At 44.8% G+C, this 20,316-nt stretch overlaps 1 long non-coding RNA gene across 1 annotated transcript; it reads right to left on the bottom strand.

Annotated features, from left to right (window-relative positions):
• Window positions 1-1,614: 1,614 nt before the first annotated feature.
• Window positions 1,615-13,854, bottom strand: LOC147574930 (uncharacterized). Its single transcript, XR_015242887.1, has 3 exons — window positions 13,140-13,854; window positions 4,747-4,894; window positions 1,615-1,754 (listed from the first exon to the last, which is right to left on the bottom strand). It is a non-coding gene; the product is annotated as an uncharacterized LOC147574930 (long non-coding RNA).
• Between the last annotated feature and the right edge of the window lie 6,462 nt (window positions 13,855-20,316).

The following is a 20,316-nucleotide window of genomic DNA, read 5'->3' as shown; positions in this document are numbered from 1 at the left end:
GATGGAGAAACTGAGGCTCAGAAAGGCCATGCAATTTACCAAGTCAGAGGTAAGGGCAGAGACACATAAGAGAAGGAGAAAATGGGTAAGGTCTTGAAATGTTGCAGAAGATCCTTAAAGGTGGTGAATTACCTGTCACAAGAGAGATACACCTCTTAACAAACAAGAGGTCCCTGAGAAGGTAGGAATTATGAACTGGTACTCTGGGATCATGCTGCCTGGCGAATCCTGGCTCCATTCTTTATGAGCTATATGAAATGTGGGCAAATCTGTAAGACGAAGGTGACAATGAGTTTTTCCTATCAGCTCTTGGAAGGATGAAGATGTTCCTGGGATGCAAAGCAGTTATGTGTCTGGTGCACGATAATGCTCACTGAATGTTAGCGTCTATAATTGATGGTGGCGAGATTCTGGCAAGGGGCATGTCTGCAAGAGAGGCGAAACCCCAAACCCAGCCTTCAAGTGGCTGAGGCACCAGCAGCCAAAGCAGCCATAGAGCTAGGATGGCCCCACGTGGAATTAACTCACGAGCCAAAGCACATTCTAACAAAATTGTCTGCTTCAGTCTTCTTTCTTCATCGGTTCATATTCTCTGTGAATACGAATTCTCTCCCACGTGCAGCCATTCTTATTTTAGTATGAATCACTAACCATAGGGAATTTGGTCTCTTAGTTCTATATTTCTCTATTGCTTATAAAGTATCACATCAACTGGAAATATAATTGACTTTCTTAGGCCTCAAACTCAGAATATATTTCTACATTGCTTAGAAAGAGCCACATCAACTACAATTGTGTAACAGGTCTATGGCTCGTTCTATTTGACTGTTAAAACCAGAAGTTGTGAACTGGTGGCCATTGGCTCAATTTGGCCCACAGGTTTTGTTTGGCCTGTCTGGTGACAAGCTCAAAATTAAATTAGTTGGAAATGTTTGATAATTAAGTGATTTTATTTATTTTATTTTTTTATATATAGAGAGAAAGGGCACAAGTAAGCAAGGGAGAGAGAGAGAATCACAGGAAGGGAAGAGAGAGAGAGAGAGGGAGAGAAAGATAGAAGTAGGAAGTCCTTGCCGGAAGCGGGACTTGAGCTCACCTATGTGGGACTCGAGCTTACTTACGGTGAGATCCGATCTGAGCCAAAGTCAGGTGCTTAATGACGGAGCCACCCAGGCACCTGAAAATTAAGTGATTTTACATTAAAGTCTAGATTTCTGGCTTCTTTTTAAATTTTTGGAAAACCTGTCAACACGGGGCCTGAATTCCCTGTGCCAACAGTTGATTGGCATTGAAAAGGGGCTGCTACTTTCAGTTAAGAAAGTGGTCTGCCATTTGCCCTGGTCCCCACCACTCCCTATTGTTCCTCAGCACCAAGGATATGAATCATTTGCCATCACATGCACTTTTTCTTTCTTATAAAAAAGAGAAGAGTGGAATAGATTGTGTGCTCATGTCTCTGTTAAAAAATGGGTAAAAAAAAAGGTGTGTATAGATAAACAGGGAGTCAGGTTTCAAAAAACATGTGCAAGAACACATTTCTGCATGTTTACTGTATAAATAAAGTATATCTACCTTGAAAAAAATGAAAACCAAGATGCTATTATGAAACAAACCTTGTCTCCCTCAGATATGTATGTTACAGGAAGGATGAAGGCATGGCTCCGTTTTGAGTGGTGAGCTTTAATTGTGGTCCCATTTATAGTCCAGGGTCCATACAGATGGTCTCACACTGATGATGGTTTGATTTTTCGACTCTATGATGGTATGAAAGCAATATGCATTCAGTACAAACTGTACCTCAAATTTTGAACTTTGATCTTTTCCTGGGCCGGGGATATACGTTCTGATCCTCTCTCGTGGTCCCGGGCGGCAACAAGAAGCTGCAGCTGCCAGCCAGCCAGCGACCACACGGGTAAAGAGCCAATACAGCAAAAAACAAAACAAAACAAAACAAAACACAACAAACAAACAAAAAGAGCCAATACAGCGACAACCATGCTGTACCCATGCAACCACTCTGTTTTTCACTTTCAGGACAGTATTCAATAAGTTACATGAAATATTCAATGCTTCATTATAAAACAGACTCCGTGTTAAGATGATTTTGCCCGACTGTAGGCTAACGTAAGTATTCTGAGCACATTTAAGGTGGGCTAGGCTAAGCTACGATGTTCTGTAGGTGAGATGTATTAAATGCATTTTCGACTTAGGATATTTTCAACTTACGATGGGTTTATCACGACCCATTGTGAGTAGAGGAAGATCTGTATGCGTAAGGCAGCAGGTTCCTTTACTATTCTGGCAGGGAGATCCTGTGTGCACATTTCATATTTTGTTGGTTCTGTGTATTGGATAATACCCAGTTCACTGGAATCTTTATTTTTTCCAATTCACTGGAATCTAAAAATGAAGGTCTCCAAAGCACATTTTCTGTACAAATGACTGGAAACAGATGCATGTTAATATTGTTTTTTTTGGGGGCGCCTGGGTGGCGCAGTCGGTTAAGCGTCCGACTTCAGCCAGGTCACGATCTCGCGGTCCGTGAGTTCGAGCCCCACGTCAGGCTCTGGGCTGATGGCTCAGAGCCTGGAGCCTGTTTCCAATTCTGTGTCTCCCTCTCTCTCTGCCCCTCCCCCGTTCATGCTCTGTCTCTCTCTGTCCCAAAAATAAACAACAAAAAAAAACGTTGAAAAAAAAATTAAATATTGTTTTTTTTTAATTTTTAATGTTTATTTATTTTTGAGAGAGAGAGACAGGGTCAGAGAGAGAGAGAGGGAGACACAGAACCCAAAGCAGGCTCCAGGATCTAAGCTGCCAGCATAGAGCCTAATGAGGGGCTCAAACTCACGAACCGAGAGATCATGACCTGAGCTGAAGACGGATGCTCAACCGTCTGAGCCACCCAGGCTCCCCAAATATTGTTCATTTTGTATCTACTTCACCTGGAAAGGCGGCCCATGTTCGTAGGCAGTAGGGCTCTCGTTTTGGAGTTGGGCCCAGAGCTGGGAACTGTGGGCTCAGGCTGAAGGAAGACAGGGAGGGTGCAGGGCATCCAAATGGTCCCAGCTGCAGGTGTGGGAGGGGTGGGGGCAGGATGCCAAGCAAGGCATTTTGCCTCCTGCCAGACTGTGTTTTGAGGGTTTCAGCAATTTCCTTCCATTCAATATGAAGTGGTAGAAATAGCCAAGAGGAAGCCTCATGTCATACCCAAGCAGGTCTTAAATTGTTTACCACAGCTTCAGTACAATCTGAGAGATTAGGACGTGTGGAGACGTGGGGATCTTATGTCCCGGCTCTTCCAGGACTCAGCTAAATTACCGTGCTGTTCCATTTTCCCATAATCCACCCAAGTGTCCTAGAAAACACAGTCTCCGAAAACATTCTCCAGACTGTCTCCAGCAGCTGGAAGGGGTACAAAAATCAGTGAGAAGCATCCCAAATTTTGGTTTGGGAAGAAGTTACCAAGCACATAGCACACGTCTTCCTCAACCTGTCTCTTCAGTGAGCAGCTTCCTTGTGGAGCTGTGTGACAGAACACACATAGGCACCCAAAGCTTGCATCCTCATCTGATTCCACGAGCAGAAAAAGAGGAATAAACTTAGCTAGCTGGCTAGAAAAGAATTTACTAGAGTAACTAAAGAGGGCTGCCTTTCGGGTAATCAAGAGAAAACAATGACAGTTTAAGCCCACCAATGCTTTCCAGGGAGGAACCTTGTTCTGATGAACACCTTGATGTGTTTGGATGTGCAAAGGGGAGCCAAGGGCTGCATAAGAGAAAGAGATGAATTTGAAAATCTGACAGTCCCAAAAGGAAGAGGACCAGGAGGGAGAGTGTGTCAGACCCTCTTTGGGGCCACTGTCAGCGCCGGGTCCCTGTTCCCTCTTGCCTTTGTCATCCAGGTGCACTACAGGCAAGGGCCACCACTGCCAGCACCTGCTTCCCTTTACCTGAGTGCTTTCTCTGGCCACTGGAACCCGCCCTACCCACACAGACCTGAAGTGCTGGGGAATTAACGCCGACCAAGAAAATCTTAACCAGTGACCAGCAGGAACTGGTGAATACAAATGTCAGCTCCCTTTCCCACTTGGTGGGAACACTTAGGCATCCAGGGTCCCTGTCCAGTGCCCCATGCCCATGCGGAGCACCTCTCACTTCCTGCCCCAGGGCTCCCTATTGGTGCTGGCACATGGGCGTGATCCACTCAGCATAAGCAGCCTGCAAGTGATGTGGAAATAACACCCTGAGAAGCAAACATGTTGCCAGAGGAAGCCAACAAACACGTTTCTCCCTACCTCTCCCAGATACACTGTCCCGAGAAAGTCATTTATAAGGCATCTCAGAAGATTGTCTCAGGGGCACCTGGGTGGCTCAGTCGGTTGAGAGACCGACTTTGACTCAGGTCATGATCTCACGGTTCATGGGTTCGAGCCCCACGTCAGGCTCTGTGCTGACAGCTCAGAACCTGGAGCCTGCTTCGGATTTGATCTCCCTCTCCCTGCCCCTCCCCTGCTCGGGCTCTGTCTCTCTCTGTCTCTCAAAAATAAATAGACATTAAAAAAAAAAAGAAAAAGATGGTCTCACAACACAGACATCTGTCATTTAATGCATCTTATTGGCCCCTCCTCCTTCCCCTCCTCACTCCCCTTTCCTTCACTTCCTCTCCCTGGGACTATGCTCCCTAATGCCAGAGAAGCACCGAAAACTTCTGCCTCAGAGCCCAGGGGAAGACGGGGACAGAGTTTACCTGTCACTCTCTCACACTCATGTTATCTTCACAGGGTTTCTAGGCAGCTGTCATTTCCATCTCACCAGGTCCAATCAGTGTTATGCTTTCAATGGAGGGAACCAGCATTGTGATCGGTGGCATGTCAGGATGACAGAGTCCCTGTGGACTATATTACAACCGAGAAAAGGAGAATTAACACGGTCCTGGGGCAAAAATGTAAACACGTAGTACTTTCCTTGCCATATGGAAACAAACTGCTTTCAATTTTCCCCCCTGATAGGGATTGTGACTGCCCTTGCCAGGTCACGGTGCGTTTCCAAGTGCCGAAGGTGGTGTTGATACATTCCAGTAAAGATACCACATCTGGTATAGCAGCTGCGATTGAGGCTACCATCTGGCCGAGTTTATGGCAATCCACTATTATCCACCATAATCTGTTTGGCTTTTGCAAGGGCCATGAAAGCGAATTAGCAGAAACAGAATGGGACTCACCACCCCTGTACCATTTAAGCCTTAATAGTGGGTCTAATCCCTGCAATACTTCCTGGGAGGTGGTATTGCTTCTTACTTACTCTTGAAGATGGAAAAGGGAGGTGGTTTTAAGGACTTCCACTTGACCTTTCTCATCCATCTCCGTAAGTCAAATAGCTTAATACAAGTGTTCTGTCAGAAGCTAAGTATATCTATCCCAATTACATATTTGAGGCCTAAACAGATCTAGAAGGCACAGGTAAATATGTGAACAGGTAGCCCAGATCTCCATGTCACCTACCACTTTGCACTAAAACTCCTTCAATGCACACCTATGGCTTTATGGGTGGTTTCCTACGACCCATAAACAGAGAAGGAAAGAACTTAGGCTGCTTCACAGATGACTCAGTATGATGTGTTGGCACTAGTTGAAAATGGAGTCTCTCTGTATTGCAGCCATTTCAAGGATGGCCCCAAAGGATAATCACGAAAAGAATTTCTTCCGGGAGGGTAGAACTATGATGGGACACCTGGCTGGCTCAGTGGTTAAGGGTTCGACTTCGGCTCAGGTCATGATCTCAGTTTGTGGGTTTGAGCCCCGTGTTGGGCTCTGTGCTGACAGCTCAGGGCCTGGAGCCTGCTTTGGATTCTGTGTCTCCCTCTCTCTCTGCCCCTCCTCTGCTCATGCTCTGTCTCTCTCTCTCTCCCAAAAATAAATAAAACATTAAAAAAATTAAAAAAAGAACTGTGAGTGGTAGACTTGGTCGACCACTATGACGAAGGGAGAAGTGGTCTGAGTTACACATATACAGAGATGCCTGAGCAGTGTGAAAATGTCTTGGATGTTGGCCAGGGGCCTGAAAGATAAGATTGGACTATCGGGGACCAGGAGATCTAGGGAAGTGTATCACGTATTGACCTATGGGAGTGGGCACAAAATGCGTTGGCCTTTGTATTTCACAATGCTCACCAGAGAATGTCCACCACAGAGGAGACAGTCAACAACCAGGTGGACAGAGTGGATGAGCCACCTGTGGATGAGCCAGGCTCTCTCCTTGGCTACCCCAGGGCTGACATGGTGGAGTGACAATGATGTCAGGGGTAAGTGGTAAACAAAGGCCCAACAACATGGGCCCCATCCCTCTAAAGCAGATCTAGCTATGCACACTGTGGCATGCCCAACCTGCCAGCTACAGAAATTGACCGTGACCGCTTAATATGGCACTATTTCTCAAAGACAGCAGCCAGCCACTTAGTGACAAGCCAGTTTCTTCAGATCCTTTCCTGAGAAGTTCTCTTCTATGAGCATCAACACCTATCTGGATACAGGTTTGCTTTCCCTGACCAAGTACCTTTGCCAGCACCAAGGATGCTTCATTTATCAATATGGTGGCCCATACAACATTACCTCAGATACGGGACACATTTTATTGCAAAAGAGGTGCAACAATGGGTGAATGACCAAAGGATCCACTGGTTTTAGCATGTACCACTTCACTCAGAAGAAGCTGGCTTAATACAATGGTGGAAGGGCCTGTTGAAGGCTCAGCTAAGGCACCAGCTTAGGGACAACACAGGGCAAGGTTATGGCACTCTCCTCCAGAGTGTGAAACCCACAGTCAGTATATGGTGCTGTGTCCTCCGGAACTAGAGTACTTGGATCTAGAAGCCAAAGGGTAGTCAGATTGAGCCCTTTTATCTTCTCTCCCAGTGGTCCACTGAAACTGTAGGCTCTTCTAGACTGAGGGTGCGGTTTCCAGAGAAAAAGTTCTTCCAGAGGCTACAGTAAGGTCACCAAACTTGAAGCTGAGACCACTTGGTCACCTTAAGTTGCTCATGCCAGAGAGCCAGTGGACAAAGAGTGGCTGCATTAGTGGAAATAAGGACCCTGATTTCCATGAGAAGTGTGACAGCAACTACCTTATGAAGGTAGAGAGGAACTCAGGTAATTTCATGGTGGATTTGTTGGTACCTCTATATTCCACACTGATGGTGAATGAAACTATCAAGGCAACTAACAGATCAGACTCTTAAAGGATAAACGTCCAGGTCACCTCACTAGGTGAGCAACTCAGACCATCCAAAGTGTGGATCGGAAATAAAGGAAATCTAGAATGGGCAACAGAGGAGGGAAATGGCACTGGCTACAGCTGGGAGACTGTATGAAGCGTGTTTCACTAATTCTCCTGCCTAAAATCTTACCAGAGATTTCAGTTGACTTTGATCTTGAAAGGGATTCTCTGACTGGTTGGACTTGTGCGTGAGAACATCCTGTTCTCACAGCATCAGAGGCCCCATATCCTAGTACTGGAGCTGGATCTATTGGGAGGGCATGTGCAAACCTAAGTGGCACAGGGGTGGACTGGATTAGGAATCTCTAATGCACCATTTCAAATCCTCCCAGCATCACCTCCAGGTGACCATTTGTTCCAGCCACGGCCGTTGCTGCAGCGATCACCTCTGTATGGCTTCCAGCCAACCATGGGCACAACCTGGCAGCCTTAACTTACACCCACACTAGGTTCCACCCTCCTGCTTTTGGACTTCTCCATCCGTCCTAAAACATGAGGTGCTGCAGGATTCACTTAGTGCCCACACACAAGCAACTTGGAAATGCGGAGGAAATAATACGTGGCAAACTTCTGAACAACGGGAGACAGAAATCAGTGAATGGATATTTCTCCCTTCCTCTCTTAGATGAACCTTCCTAAAAATCAGTTTCTTAAAAGAAAATCCCAAAGGAGGAGAAATCCTGTCCATTTGATGCCTCTTACCTATCTTCCATGTTCTTTGCCTCATTCCCCCTTCCCTCATTGCTGGGATTGTACTCTGGAAGAAAGTAACATAGAAGTCTTTGCCTCAGGCTCTGCTTCTTGCAACAGGCTAAGATGGAGAGTAAGAGCTTATAAGCACCATCAAGACAGAGGCCAGAAAGTCTGTAGATGAAGCAGCCAGTGAAACATTTCTAGCAGGCATGGCCGTGGCCCAGGCCATTTGAGAAACTATAAATCTAACATACAGTTTGTAGCCATTTATGTTCCAGCATGGACATTCATTCCTCCTGCAAGTCCCCTTCCTGAAGCAACAACAGAAGCCTTCAATCAAGTTTACCAAATACAAAAATGCCTCGTGAAAATGGGGTTCTGTGGACACCAGCTGAGAGGTGAATTCCATACCTTGGTCAACAGAACAGGACAAAGGCTCCACACACGGGATGCTTTGACGAGACATGACTGGAATTTAGGAACAGGAACTCAGCATCAGAGGTAAACATAAGAACTTTAGCTTTCTGAGAATTTGCTTAGATACTGAAGATGACTTTGGGCTTTCAAAAGGCACAGAATGGGGGAAGCAAAGATCATTTTTAAGGAGCAGAAGGATTCCATCCAACATCTGACATATGAGCATCAGAGAGTATCCAAAATCAGACTGTATGGGTTTAAATTCATGGATTGTCTCTTACTGGCCGTGTGACCTTAGGAAAGTTACTTAATGTTTCTGTGCTCATGTGTCATGAATTGAAAGGTAGTTATAGTAATACAGAGTGGTTGAATGCATCAAATTAAAGGGCTCGGGCACATAGCAGTCACTAAGCAGTTTTCTATTTTATTATTATTTAGTGCCTTTTTTCAATAAAAATAAAAAGACCATACTTATAGTCATAGAATATCAGCTCTAGAAGAGTGCTCAGAGAATGTCAGGCCGGCCTCCACTCCTGTCCAGAAGGAGGAAGGGGCTTGCCCGGGGCTGTAACTAATCCAGGGTGAAGCCAGAGCCAAGTGTTCAAACACCTGTCCAGATCTTTTCTCTGCCTTGTGGAGCTTCTGCCAAATTCCCCCATACACCTGGAAATAAGACCACTACAGATCAGAAAGATAATAAGAAATGAAGGTTTCATTCTCATAATATGCCCCAAAGTCTCTGCCTGCTTTGCTGTCCTAGAGCATTTCACTCTGCCTCTCTGCATTAGTGAACCATGGTCCAGACCAGTGGTTTTTAACCTGTGATGTGCATCAGAATTATTTTGTGGGGAAGAATGTTAAAAATGCAGATTCTGAGTCTCTGCCCAACACCTACCAAATCAGAATGTCTGCAGGTGGAACCTGGGAACTGGAATTTTACGAAGCTCCTCTGTTCCATCTTCTGTACACTGAAGTTTCATTGCTATCAGCTTGAAGTTTCAACATCTCTATTTCTCACAGCACCTGGTTCCTCAACTTTAGCTTGGCATTTTGGGTATTAGGACACTTTCCAGTTGAAATATAACCCCCCACCATGATCATTTACAATTTCTAGCTCTGACATACTGCCAAGCTCTCTCTTGGATAGACTTTCCCATTCACCACGCCTTTGAAAGAGCAAGAGATCATATGTTCTGTTGAGTTAAGGCCTTTAGAATCCAAGATTTTGGAGACAAAGCAGCTCAAAACTAGAAGGGACATTGCACCTGATTCCAAGGCCAATCCAATTTGGAGATTTAGAGAAATAAGACAGCAAGAGGATCCCTTGGATACCGTTTGGCTAGAGAGGGGAGGTCTATCAAAGAGGATTTAGGCAAACCCCACACCTACGGACTGCCTGCCTTCCATCTCACCCCAAACCCCTCATCAAAACATCAGATAATACCTGTCATGTCCCTAATATCTATAAAAAGATAGCAGGTACAGAAGAATTAAAGTTAACAGCTACTTTTGTCTCAAGGAGGAAGAGAATTGATAAATGTGTCCTTGTGATAAGCTAGAGAGGGAAGGACATGAAACCTGTCCAAAGTGACAGGCGCTTTCTCTTTTTTTAAGTATGTATGTATGTATGTATGTATGTATGTATGTATGTATCTTGGGGGAGGGGAGAGAGAGAGTGCATGCAGGGGAGGGGCAGAGAGAGGGGGAAAGAGGATCCCAAGCAAGCTCCGCTGCCAGCTCCAAGCCTGACTCAGGGCTTGAACTCACAAACAGTGAGATCATGACCTGAGCCCAAACCAAGAATAGGTTGCTTAACTGACTAAGCCACCCAGGCGCCCCCAGAGTGATAGGAGCTTTATCACCGATTAAGGACTGATGTCCCCATGTGGCAGGGCCACACCTTGCTTCTACGAGTGGCCAGAACAGCTCACGAAAAAACATGTCTTCTCCCTCCCGATGTGCCACGAGACCCCTGCCCTGGCTCTGCTGGGCTTAACTGCAATGCAGCAGGGGTGGTGTTGGATCAACGACGGGTTGTGGCTTCCTCTTTCCTCAGTCCTATAGTTCAGGGTCTGGTCAGTGGCAACCCTAGGAGGTGGCTGGAAATGTACAGGCAGGGAAGTTTCTTTTGTCACAATGAATGGGGATGTTCCCAGCATCTGGCAGGCAGGGGCCGGGGCTGCTAAATTCTGCAGTGCAAGAGGCAGTCTATACGACAAAGAAATATCCCAGCAGCAATGCCAACTGCGCCCCACTAAGAAATGCTAGCAGATTGTGGCTTTCAAATTTTTTGGAACAGGACCCTTGGTCTCCCAATCCCATAAACACACATTTCTGAAGCAAAAGTTTCATTTGCCCTTACTACATGTCATGAGCTTAGGTACTTTCTACTCTGTTCTGTTCCACTGGATTAAAAAAAACAATAAGACAGATTGATCAAAAACTATTAAATAGATTTTATGACACATGAATGAGCTACCACCCATATTAGGGTGTGATCATTTCAAAATTCTTTTTTTTAAATGTTTATTTATTTATTTATTGAGAGAGAGAGAAAGAGAGAGAGAGAGAGAGAGATCTCCACTGTGAGATCATGACCTGAGCTGAAATCAAGAGTTGGATGCAGAATTGACTGAGCCACCCAGGTGCCCCTCAAAATTCGTAATCAGCACCCGTGAGTGGAAATATGGAGTGAATCGCTCTGCGAGCATTAGTCATCTGCTCTCACCCTCACTACTTGACTTACAAAATCTCAGGGCTCAAGTGAAAGACCCAGTGACTTCTGATGAGCTAAACCAGTCTTGCTCCTTCTCCCAAAACCAGATGCCCAAAGAGAGACAAACAACTGTCCATTGCTAAGGCCTGGGGTTTTCACAGGGCCCTGCTCTGAGGCTGGAAGCCCATGTGTCCTGCATATCCCCACGGGGGGTGGGGGGTGGGGGGCAGTGGGGAACAGATGGATACTAGCCATTCAAAGGTTTTATATCACAGTGGACAATGAAAACCAGCCACAGTGGGAGCGGAGTGGGGCTGAGGACTCTGAAGCTGAGAGGGCTTATGGGAGTATTTTTCACCTTCCTGAACCACAGCCTGGCACCTACATCAGATGGGCAGCCTGGTTCTTTGATTCCAAACTTCCTGGGGCACCTGGGTGGCTCAGTCACTTGAGTGTCCGACGTCGGCTCAGGTCAGGATCTCACGGTTCGCGAGTTTGAGCCCTGTGTCGGGCTCTGTGCTGACAGCTCAGAGACTGGAACCTGCTTCAGATTCCCTCTCTCTCTCTCTCTCTGCCCCTCCCCTGCTCACACTCTGTCTCTCTCTCTCAAAAATAAACATTAAAGAAACAAAAACAAAAAAACACCTTCCCTGCCTACTCTGTGAAAGCAGGACCGGTTCTAATATGTGGGAAGAAATACAAGAATAGATGTCACCCACAAGGCCAAGGGCAGGGCTAGGCTTAAGGGGTAGAACCTGTGACACTGGTTGGTGGGACCACCAGCCACACTTTGACCCCTCCTGACCACTAACATGGATTACAACCTAAGTAATTGGATCCCTTTCTCTGACTGCTTCCTCTTATTCTTATTCCTACTTATTCTTACCACATTCTTTAAAAAAATTTTTTTAACGTTTATTCATTTTTGAGAGACAGAGAGAGACAAAGCATGAGTGGGGAAGGGGCAGAGAGAGGGAGACACAGAATCTGAAACAGGCTCCAGGCTCTGAGCTGTCAGCACAGAGCCTGACGCAGGGCTTGAACCCACAGACTGCGAGATCATAACCTGAGCCAAAGTCGGACGCTCAACCGACTGAGCCACCCCAGGCACCCCTATTCTTAACCACATTCTTAACTACTGTCATATCAACATATTGCTTTAAAAATTTTTTTAATGTTTTTATTTATTTATTTTGAGGGAGAGAGAGAGGTGGGGAGGGGCAGAGAGAGAGGGAGAGAGAGAATCCAAGCAGGCTGTGCTGTCAGCGCAGAGCCCAAAGTGGGGTTCAATCTCACATACTGCCGGATCATGACCTGAGCCGAAACCAAGAGTCTGATGCTTAACCAACTGAGCCACCCAGGTGCCCCTCAACATACTACTTTAAATGGCTGAAAAGACACCATTTTCACCATTAAATGGCTGAAAAGTGGACTCTGCCTGCCTCTCCATGGACAGTCCCTTCCTATCTTGGCTTATGCTTTTCCCACTTTCTGGAGTTAGTGACTCCGTGTTCTTACATGTAGAGCCCTTGTGGAAAACACCACACACTCTCGCTGCAGGACCCTGGTGCCACCAAGGTCTGGTCGCCCCCTCCATGCCTCCCTGCACTGCTCCAGGCCTTGGGGAGCCCAACCCTTCTGGGGCTCCTGTTGAGGAGGGCACCTGTTGGGATGAGCACTTGGTGTTGTATGGAAACCAATTTGATGGTAAATTTCATATTAATAAAAAAAAGAATGACCTGTGAGATTGCAGGGTTTCCCACCAAACTACGGATAAAATAAAACAATGTCTTGTGCTGGCCTGAGCGGGCCATCTTGTTACCCTCATTTCCACAAAGGAGAAGACTGGAGGTCAAACAGCTAACTTTCTCAAGGCCAGCAGGTTAAGAAAGGGCAGAGCTGAAATTTGAACTTGGGTCTTCTGGCCTCATATCCCCCCTTCACTCCACTGCCTCAGTATGGCCCCAGGGCTTTAGTCAAAACTCCGGCCACCCACCCGGCTATCCAGGTGACACACGGAAAGACAGCTGAGAGATTTTCACCTTCAGAGGAGAAGTTGCAGAAGAGTTGGGGACTTCCGTGGGCGACGCAAGTTCCTGTAGCAAGGTGAGTCCAGGGAAATCCCAGCATGCATTTTTCACCACCTCCACATTTGCACTTCACAAATAGTGTTTGCCAAGGTGTACTGTTGCCGTCGGGGGCGGGGTGGGGGAGACCTCGCTGCTTGCTCAGCGCATCGGCCCCCCAATTCCAAGAGCTGCCTGTGGTCTGAGAGTAAAGAGGAAGGATCAGAGCTGGTGCTGGCATCTTCAGCCAAGGACACCGTGCACGAGGAGGCAGCAGCATGCTAAGGGAAGCCCACCACTGGGAGGCAGAGCCGTGAAACGAGACTCAGGGGCAGACCTCCACAGGGGCCCCTAATCCATGGCTGTTTTGTGAAGGAGCCAGTGGCCTCTCTGCTGCAGAAATTCCTGGAAGTACTGGGGGATTAAGCCCAGAGAAAATGGCTGATGGCTATACTGATCACATGAGTCATCAAGAAAAAGGTTAAACTGTGCTTTGTGGGTTCTTTTTTAGAAAAGCTCAGCAGTGTAAAACATCTCAGAAAAGACTCTCATCAAAAGCAAATAAAACAAAAAGTAACTATTTAATTTTTTTTTTAATTTAAAAGGGCAACCTTTAACGACTTAGAAAATTATCAGAGCAGCTCCTAGCCCAAGTTTTTATGTACATGTGTTACAAGGGATTTTTTTGAAGCTGAATTTCCTTTTTTTATGTTTGTGTACCTCATGAAATGGAACACCTACCTTCTTCAAAAGCTACTTTGAAGCCATAAAAATGTTCATACACTTTGACTCAGTAATCCCCTTCTGGGAAGCTGGCCTAAGAAAATACCCTGAAATATGGAAAAAGCCATATGCAGAAAAATATTCATCAAAGAGTTGCTTTAGTGAAAAACTGGAGGCAGCCCAAATATTCAAAAAAAGGAAAGAGAGGCTGGTAAAGTAAATTATGGTATAAACCTTGAAGAAATATTCTATAACCATTAAAAATGATGGGTATGGAGTTTATGAAGGATCACAGAAAATACTTATGATAAAGTATTGGGTGAGGAAAGTCTGGAACAAAATTTGCACACACATAATTTGTAAAAACAGGAAAGGAACATAAAAATATAGTTGTCACTATGTCAAAGTGGTAGGCATATAAATTTTTACCTTGTTTTCAAATTTCTCTAATATTATTGTATCTCCACTTTAAAAAAAAAAAGTTTAATCCCTAAAAAAGCAGGGAAGGGAATAATAGACACTGTTCATGTTTTAAGTAGGAAGAAACATTAGTAGAGGTTAGGGGTAATTAAGATGGGGAATTGTCCATCTTATTGCCCAAATTATTAAGTGTTTTTAGAATGCTTTAATTTTTTATGAAATAAATATATAACATATGCAAAAGACAGTTTTGTCCAAGACACAAAAAACCCAAATTATATTACTATAGAAAGCATTCAGGGTTTAAAAGTTCTCCAATTTCTGTGTTTTTGGGTGGTTATGGATCCGCTGACAGGGGGCTTCTTATCAAGGGGCATTGAAATGATGCTTCATATCTCTCTACATTTTTATTTCATCTGTAGCACTCAGTATGACCTGATCAGCTGGATATGAGTGTTGGGTTTAGAAAACAAATCTCATTTTCTCCCTCTACCATCCAGAACACTTAGAATAATGGAAAAGTTGAAAGGAATTCAAGGTTATTCGTGTATAAATCTCCTTGGCAGGAACACATGTCACAGCAATGTGAGTGCAAAGTTGGGCATGCAGGGTCCCAGACCTGCTATGGAAGTGTGAATCTGGAGTCAAAGTCCTACCTGGGGACAAGACAAGGCTAGTGGACAAATCCAAATCCAAATACCCAGGAAAATACAAACTGGAAATGGAAATCAAAAGAACATAGTTCTTAACACCATTAAAAAAAAAAAAGAAAAAGGAAACCCAGGGGCGCCTGGGTAGCTTAGTCAGTTAAGCACTTGACTTTGGCTTAGGTCATGATCTCACAGCTCATGGGTTTGAGCCCTGCGTTGGGTTCTGTGCTGACAGCTTAGAGCCTGGAGCCTGCTTCAGATTCTCTTTCTCTCTGCTCCTCCCGTGCATATGTGTGCACACACACTCTCTCTCTTGAAAATAAAAAATAAACATTAAAAAAAATTTTAAAAAGGAAACATAAAGGCACCTATCCCAGTTATCTATTGTTGTGCAACAATATATCCTAAAATTTAGCAGCTTCAAACAAAAACCATTTTATTGTATTTCACGATCACGATTTTATGGGTCAAGAATTTTGGCAGGGCTCAGCTGAGAAATGCTTTTGCTTTTCATGGCCTCTCAGGGCACTCAGTGGTATTTGGCTGGAAAATGAGTCTAGAGGATCCAAGGGTTCCTTCATATGTCTGATGCCTGGGGAGTCTGGTAGAATAGGCTCAGCTGCTTGTGTTGACCACTGCTCCTGCATTAGGCTTCGCTAGTGTGGCAGTGTCCCTAGAGTGGTTGGCTGACTCATGTTGGCAGGTGGCATCTCCCAGAGCAAGCCTTCAGAGATAACTAGCCAAAAGCTGCAAGACTTCTAGCAACTTAGCTCAGAAGTTTCAGAACATCTCCTCCATCACAAACTATTGGTCAAAACGTCACTAAGTCCAGTCCAGGTTCAAGGGCAGGGAATTAGACTCTGTCGCTCAATGGGAGAGACAGAAAAGAATCTGTGTTCACCTCTAGTCAATCACAGCAACGTTCTACATGAATCAAATCGGGAGGGAGATTGCAGCGAGCAAGCAATGCAGGCAAAGGCACCAAGGTGGAGTTTATGCCTATATTCATCGTGATGGTGTAAATTGGTACCACACTTTGGGAAGGGACCTTGTCCATATGTACAGAATGTATAAAATCAGAGGAAGGCTGTAGGGATGCACTAAGAATTCGCTCTCCCTGAAGCCGGGCTTTCTTGGTCCTGGCTGCCCCTAGCCTCACCTGGAGGGTTTCAAAAACACTCATGCCTAATCCCACTCCCAGAGATCCTGAAGTGCTTGGTCTCAGGCATGGCCAGAGGTGAAGGGATCCTTAGAAACTCTCCAAGTGACTCCAGTGTGCAGCCAAGGCTGCGAATTCCTGCCATGAGGGCTTGTGATACTCACCATAAAATTCAAGTAAATGAATAAAATCAGCTTTTTCCTGATTGCACTTTTGGGCCAAATGCAGCTGGAAGACGGTTCTAGGGTCCAAAGATTTGGGAGCTTAAAGAAAAATTTAACTCCTCAGACATGAGGGTCAACTCTGGAATGTTGTCACATGGTCAGAGTTTGGAGATTTTGCCAAAACTGGTTTAAGTTTACTTTTTTTTTTTTTTAATAACATGGTGAATAGCTCTGTGTTGATTCCCCCTTCCCCTTATTATTTTGCAATGGCTCTTACTCAAAGACTTGAAAAAGTGATGTACCATGTCCCCTTGATATAGATGTCTAAGAATAAATTAGAAAACATTTGAAATATATTTAGAAAAAAGTGCCATTTTGTGCTACAAGGATTGAGGGTCTACAGAAAGACGCCTTTCAGAATAAATGTCAGGCATTCTTTCAGGATGAATAAGTCTCTACAGAGGCCCCATCACGACCAGTCAGTTCACCCTACGATTCAAGTCATAACTGCTCGCTGATTTTGCGCGAGGCCTTCTGGAATGGGGTTGGGGCTCCAACACACTCATGGATGACATAGAAACTCTTGGTCCTGTCCTGAGAAATTGATGCTTTCTTTCCTTTCACAAACCAGAAGGATCTGGCAGTGTTTTCTCAGACTTCTCTTTTTTTACTCTTAGAATCTTTGTGCCCCCTGGGATCTGATGAACAAAGGTTACAGAGAAAAAAAAGTATGACATATAGTGCAGTGGTTCTCAAAGTGTGGTCCTTAGACCAGCAGCATCAGCACCACCTGGGAACTTGTGAGAAATGCAAACTCTCCTGCCCACACAGCAGACCTACTGAATCAGTTATTGTAGGATGGGGCCCAGCCATCAGTGTTTTAACCAACCTTCCAGGAAGTTCCGACCCACTAGAGTTGGGAACCACTGATTAAGCACACAGACGGAGCATGAACAGCCTTTGTCTCAAATGCCAGCTTATTACTTGGTTAAGTAACTTCACCTCTCTGATCCTGTTTCCTCGTCTGTAAACTAAGAATACTAGCACTTACCACTGCAGGGTTGTTTGAGGATGAAGGGAGTAGATGCAAGCAGACTATATAGCACTGTTCTTTGCAGGGCCTGGATGAGGGTGAGGCAGGTGAGGCATCTGTAGTCCTGTAGGTATCTCTTTAAATTCTGCACCCACGGAGGATTCACCCACTTCACCCTAGTCCCAGCCCTGGTTCTTGATATTCCAAAAGGGCTCAGTAAATGGTTGGTACTGTTATATTATTGAGGAATCTGAGGTTTTATCCATTTTCAGGGCCTTGGCCAGGCAGAGTTCCAAAATCAAAGTCTTTAAACAGTTTGGTGTAGAGGAAAGAGCATTGGCTTTGGAGTCCACAGGCAAGGGTCTGAATATCAGACTGATATCTAGGAATATCAGTCAAGGAGTGAGGTGCAGAGTGGAAAAGGGGCAAGCTCAGTTGCCCAAGAGAGCCTTCTTTCACTGGGCGGGGCTCTTTCTTCTCTTCTCCTTCTTTCTGAGAAAAAGCAGAGGCGACTGCTGAGTTCGGACTCTCCCATGCACGATTGCTGTATTTTCTGTATCAGTAGATACCGACAACATCCAAGAACCATTCCTCATTGAAAGTCTTAGCATATTAAGAATAGAAGGGGAATAGAAGGAGGGCTCTTCTATCTGTCAAAGGGTACCCATAGAACCCACTGCCAACATCTTCCTTAATGGTCAAAACTGGTCCCTCTCCTCAAAGGATCAGGAACAAAGTGAGCATGTCTCACTGCTCCTCTGTGAGGTACCAGAGGTTCTCATTAGTTCCTTAAGCTAGAAAAAGAAATGAAAGGCACCCAGATTGGAAAAGAAGTAAAATTGCCTTTATGCACAGATGCCATCATGATTGTCTATAGAGAAATTCTGACGGAATCTTCTCTAAAGCTACTAGAACCAAGAAGTGTGATCAGCAAGGTTGCAGGATATCAGATCAACACACAAAAATCAATTTTATTTCTATACATCAGCAATAAAAAGTTGGTACTTGAAATTTAAAAACACTGTCGTTTATAACAGCCTAAAAGGTACAAAATGCATAGCTATACAAATCTGGCAAAAGAGGTGAAAGGCCTGTACTGCAAACTATAGAGCACTGCCAAGGAAATTAAGCAAGACTTAAATCAGTGGAGAGAGAGCCCATGACCTCATCCAAGGGAATGAAGACTTCCCCTGTTGTTTTCTTCTCAGAGTCTTCTAGTCTCAACTCTTACATTTGGGTCGTTGATTCATTTTGAGTTAGTTTTTGTATATGGCGTTGAGGCAGGGGTCCAACTTCATTCTTTCTCATGTGAATATCCTGTTGTCCCAATGCCATTTGTTGAAGACCCTGTTTTTCCCCCATTGAATGGTCTTGGCACCACTGCAGAAAACCGATTGATCATAAAAGTGAAGGCTTCTTTCTGGACTCTCAAATTCTGTTCCACTGCATAGATGTCTGTCTTTACAATAGTACTGCACCATCTTGTTTGCTGTAGATTTGTACTAAGTTTTGAAATTGTGACGTTACTCTTTTTCAAGATTGTTTTGGCAGTTTTACATTTGGACAAAGACATAAAGGTAGTTTTTGACAACGATATAAAGGTAGTTCAGTGGAAAAAGCACAGTCTTTTCAAAAATAGAGTTGCAGAAAAATTAGATAGCCATATGCCCTTGGTTTTCACTTTCTTGTTCCTATTACCCCTGATTTTGGCTCAACCCTTATTTTCTTAAATGCATCTATTCTTCTAGAAGTCATTTCCTTCTTTTCAAAAACATAAATTTAATTAACTTTAATTAAATTTAAGTCTCCTCAGTCTGTGCTTTCTCTTTTTGTAGACTGAGCCTGATCTCCCCATTCATAGATTATTTCACAAAACCGCAAGTGTGAGCAGCTTAAAAGGAAAGACTGATGGGAGTGAAGAGGTAGCCTGTGAATCTGTTCTCTGTGCCTTCCTGAGACAAATGGCCCTCCCTCTAATGGCTGGCTCTGGGGAAGGGCCTGAGAAGCTACAGCTCTAAGAACTCGGGCACCTGCAAGGCCATAGAGCACAGAGCAACATCTCTCACTTGGTTTCTGAGGGAGTAAGGCCACTCAGCCACTTTGTCCATTAGCATAACATATGTCTACATGACACAAATCAAGAATCTAGTGCACATGGGTGGCCAGCTAAGCTGTGCCAACAGGCTCAGAAGGCCCAGATTTGGCCATTGGTGTAATGGGAAATACCAGGAGAATTCTGTGCACCACAGAGTTCTCACAGTGTGGCCCCCAGTCCAGCAGCATCTGTATCACCTCAGACAGAAATCAAAGAATCACCTTGTTAGAAATCAAATTCTCGGGGCGCCTGGGTGGCTCAGTCAGTTGAGCGTCCGACTTTGGCTCAGGTCATGATCTCGCGGTTTGTGAGTTCGAGCCCCACACCGGGCTCTGTGCCAACAGCTCGGAGCCTGGAGCCTGCTTCGGATTCTGTGTCTCCTTCTCCCTCTATCCCTTCCCCACTTGTGCTCTGTCTCTATCAAAAATAAATAAAATATTAAAAAAAATTTTTTTTTAAAGAAATCAAATTCTCCGTCCCCACCCCAAATCTAATCAAATTCTCAGGTCCTACCCCAAACCCATTGAGTCAGAAACTCTGGAATGAGGCCCAGCAATTCATGTTTTATCCAGCCCTTCAGGTGATTCTGATGCCCCCAGCAGTTAAAGCGCTTATCTGCTGGCACTAAATTACCAAAATTTCATATCCTGCATCTGCCATTTGCCACCAGTTACTTAAAATCTCTGGGTCTCAGTGCCCTCATCTATTCAGTGATGATGATTTTGGTACCAGATTCTTCAAGGTTCTTGTTCATGTTAATGGAACAATCTATGTAAATTACTTAGGAAGCAGTTAATAATCATTAGCTTATAAATGTGAATTTCCTTTGCCTTCCCTGTTTCTGAAAATTCATTGTCACATGTAATCATTGTGTAACACTTCTTAAAATCTCTCAGAGGAATTTGCATG

The sequence above is a fragment of the Puma concolor genome, chromosome D4 (assembly GCF_028749965.1).
Source record: "Puma concolor isolate L17-30 chromosome D4, mPumCon1.1.hap2, whole genome shotgun sequence".
Classification (NCBI taxonomy): domain Eukaryota; kingdom Metazoa; phylum Chordata; class Mammalia; order Carnivora; family Felidae; genus Puma; species Puma concolor.
Note: the sequence above shows the minus strand (reverse complement) of the source record. Positions and strands in the feature narration are given on the sequence as shown.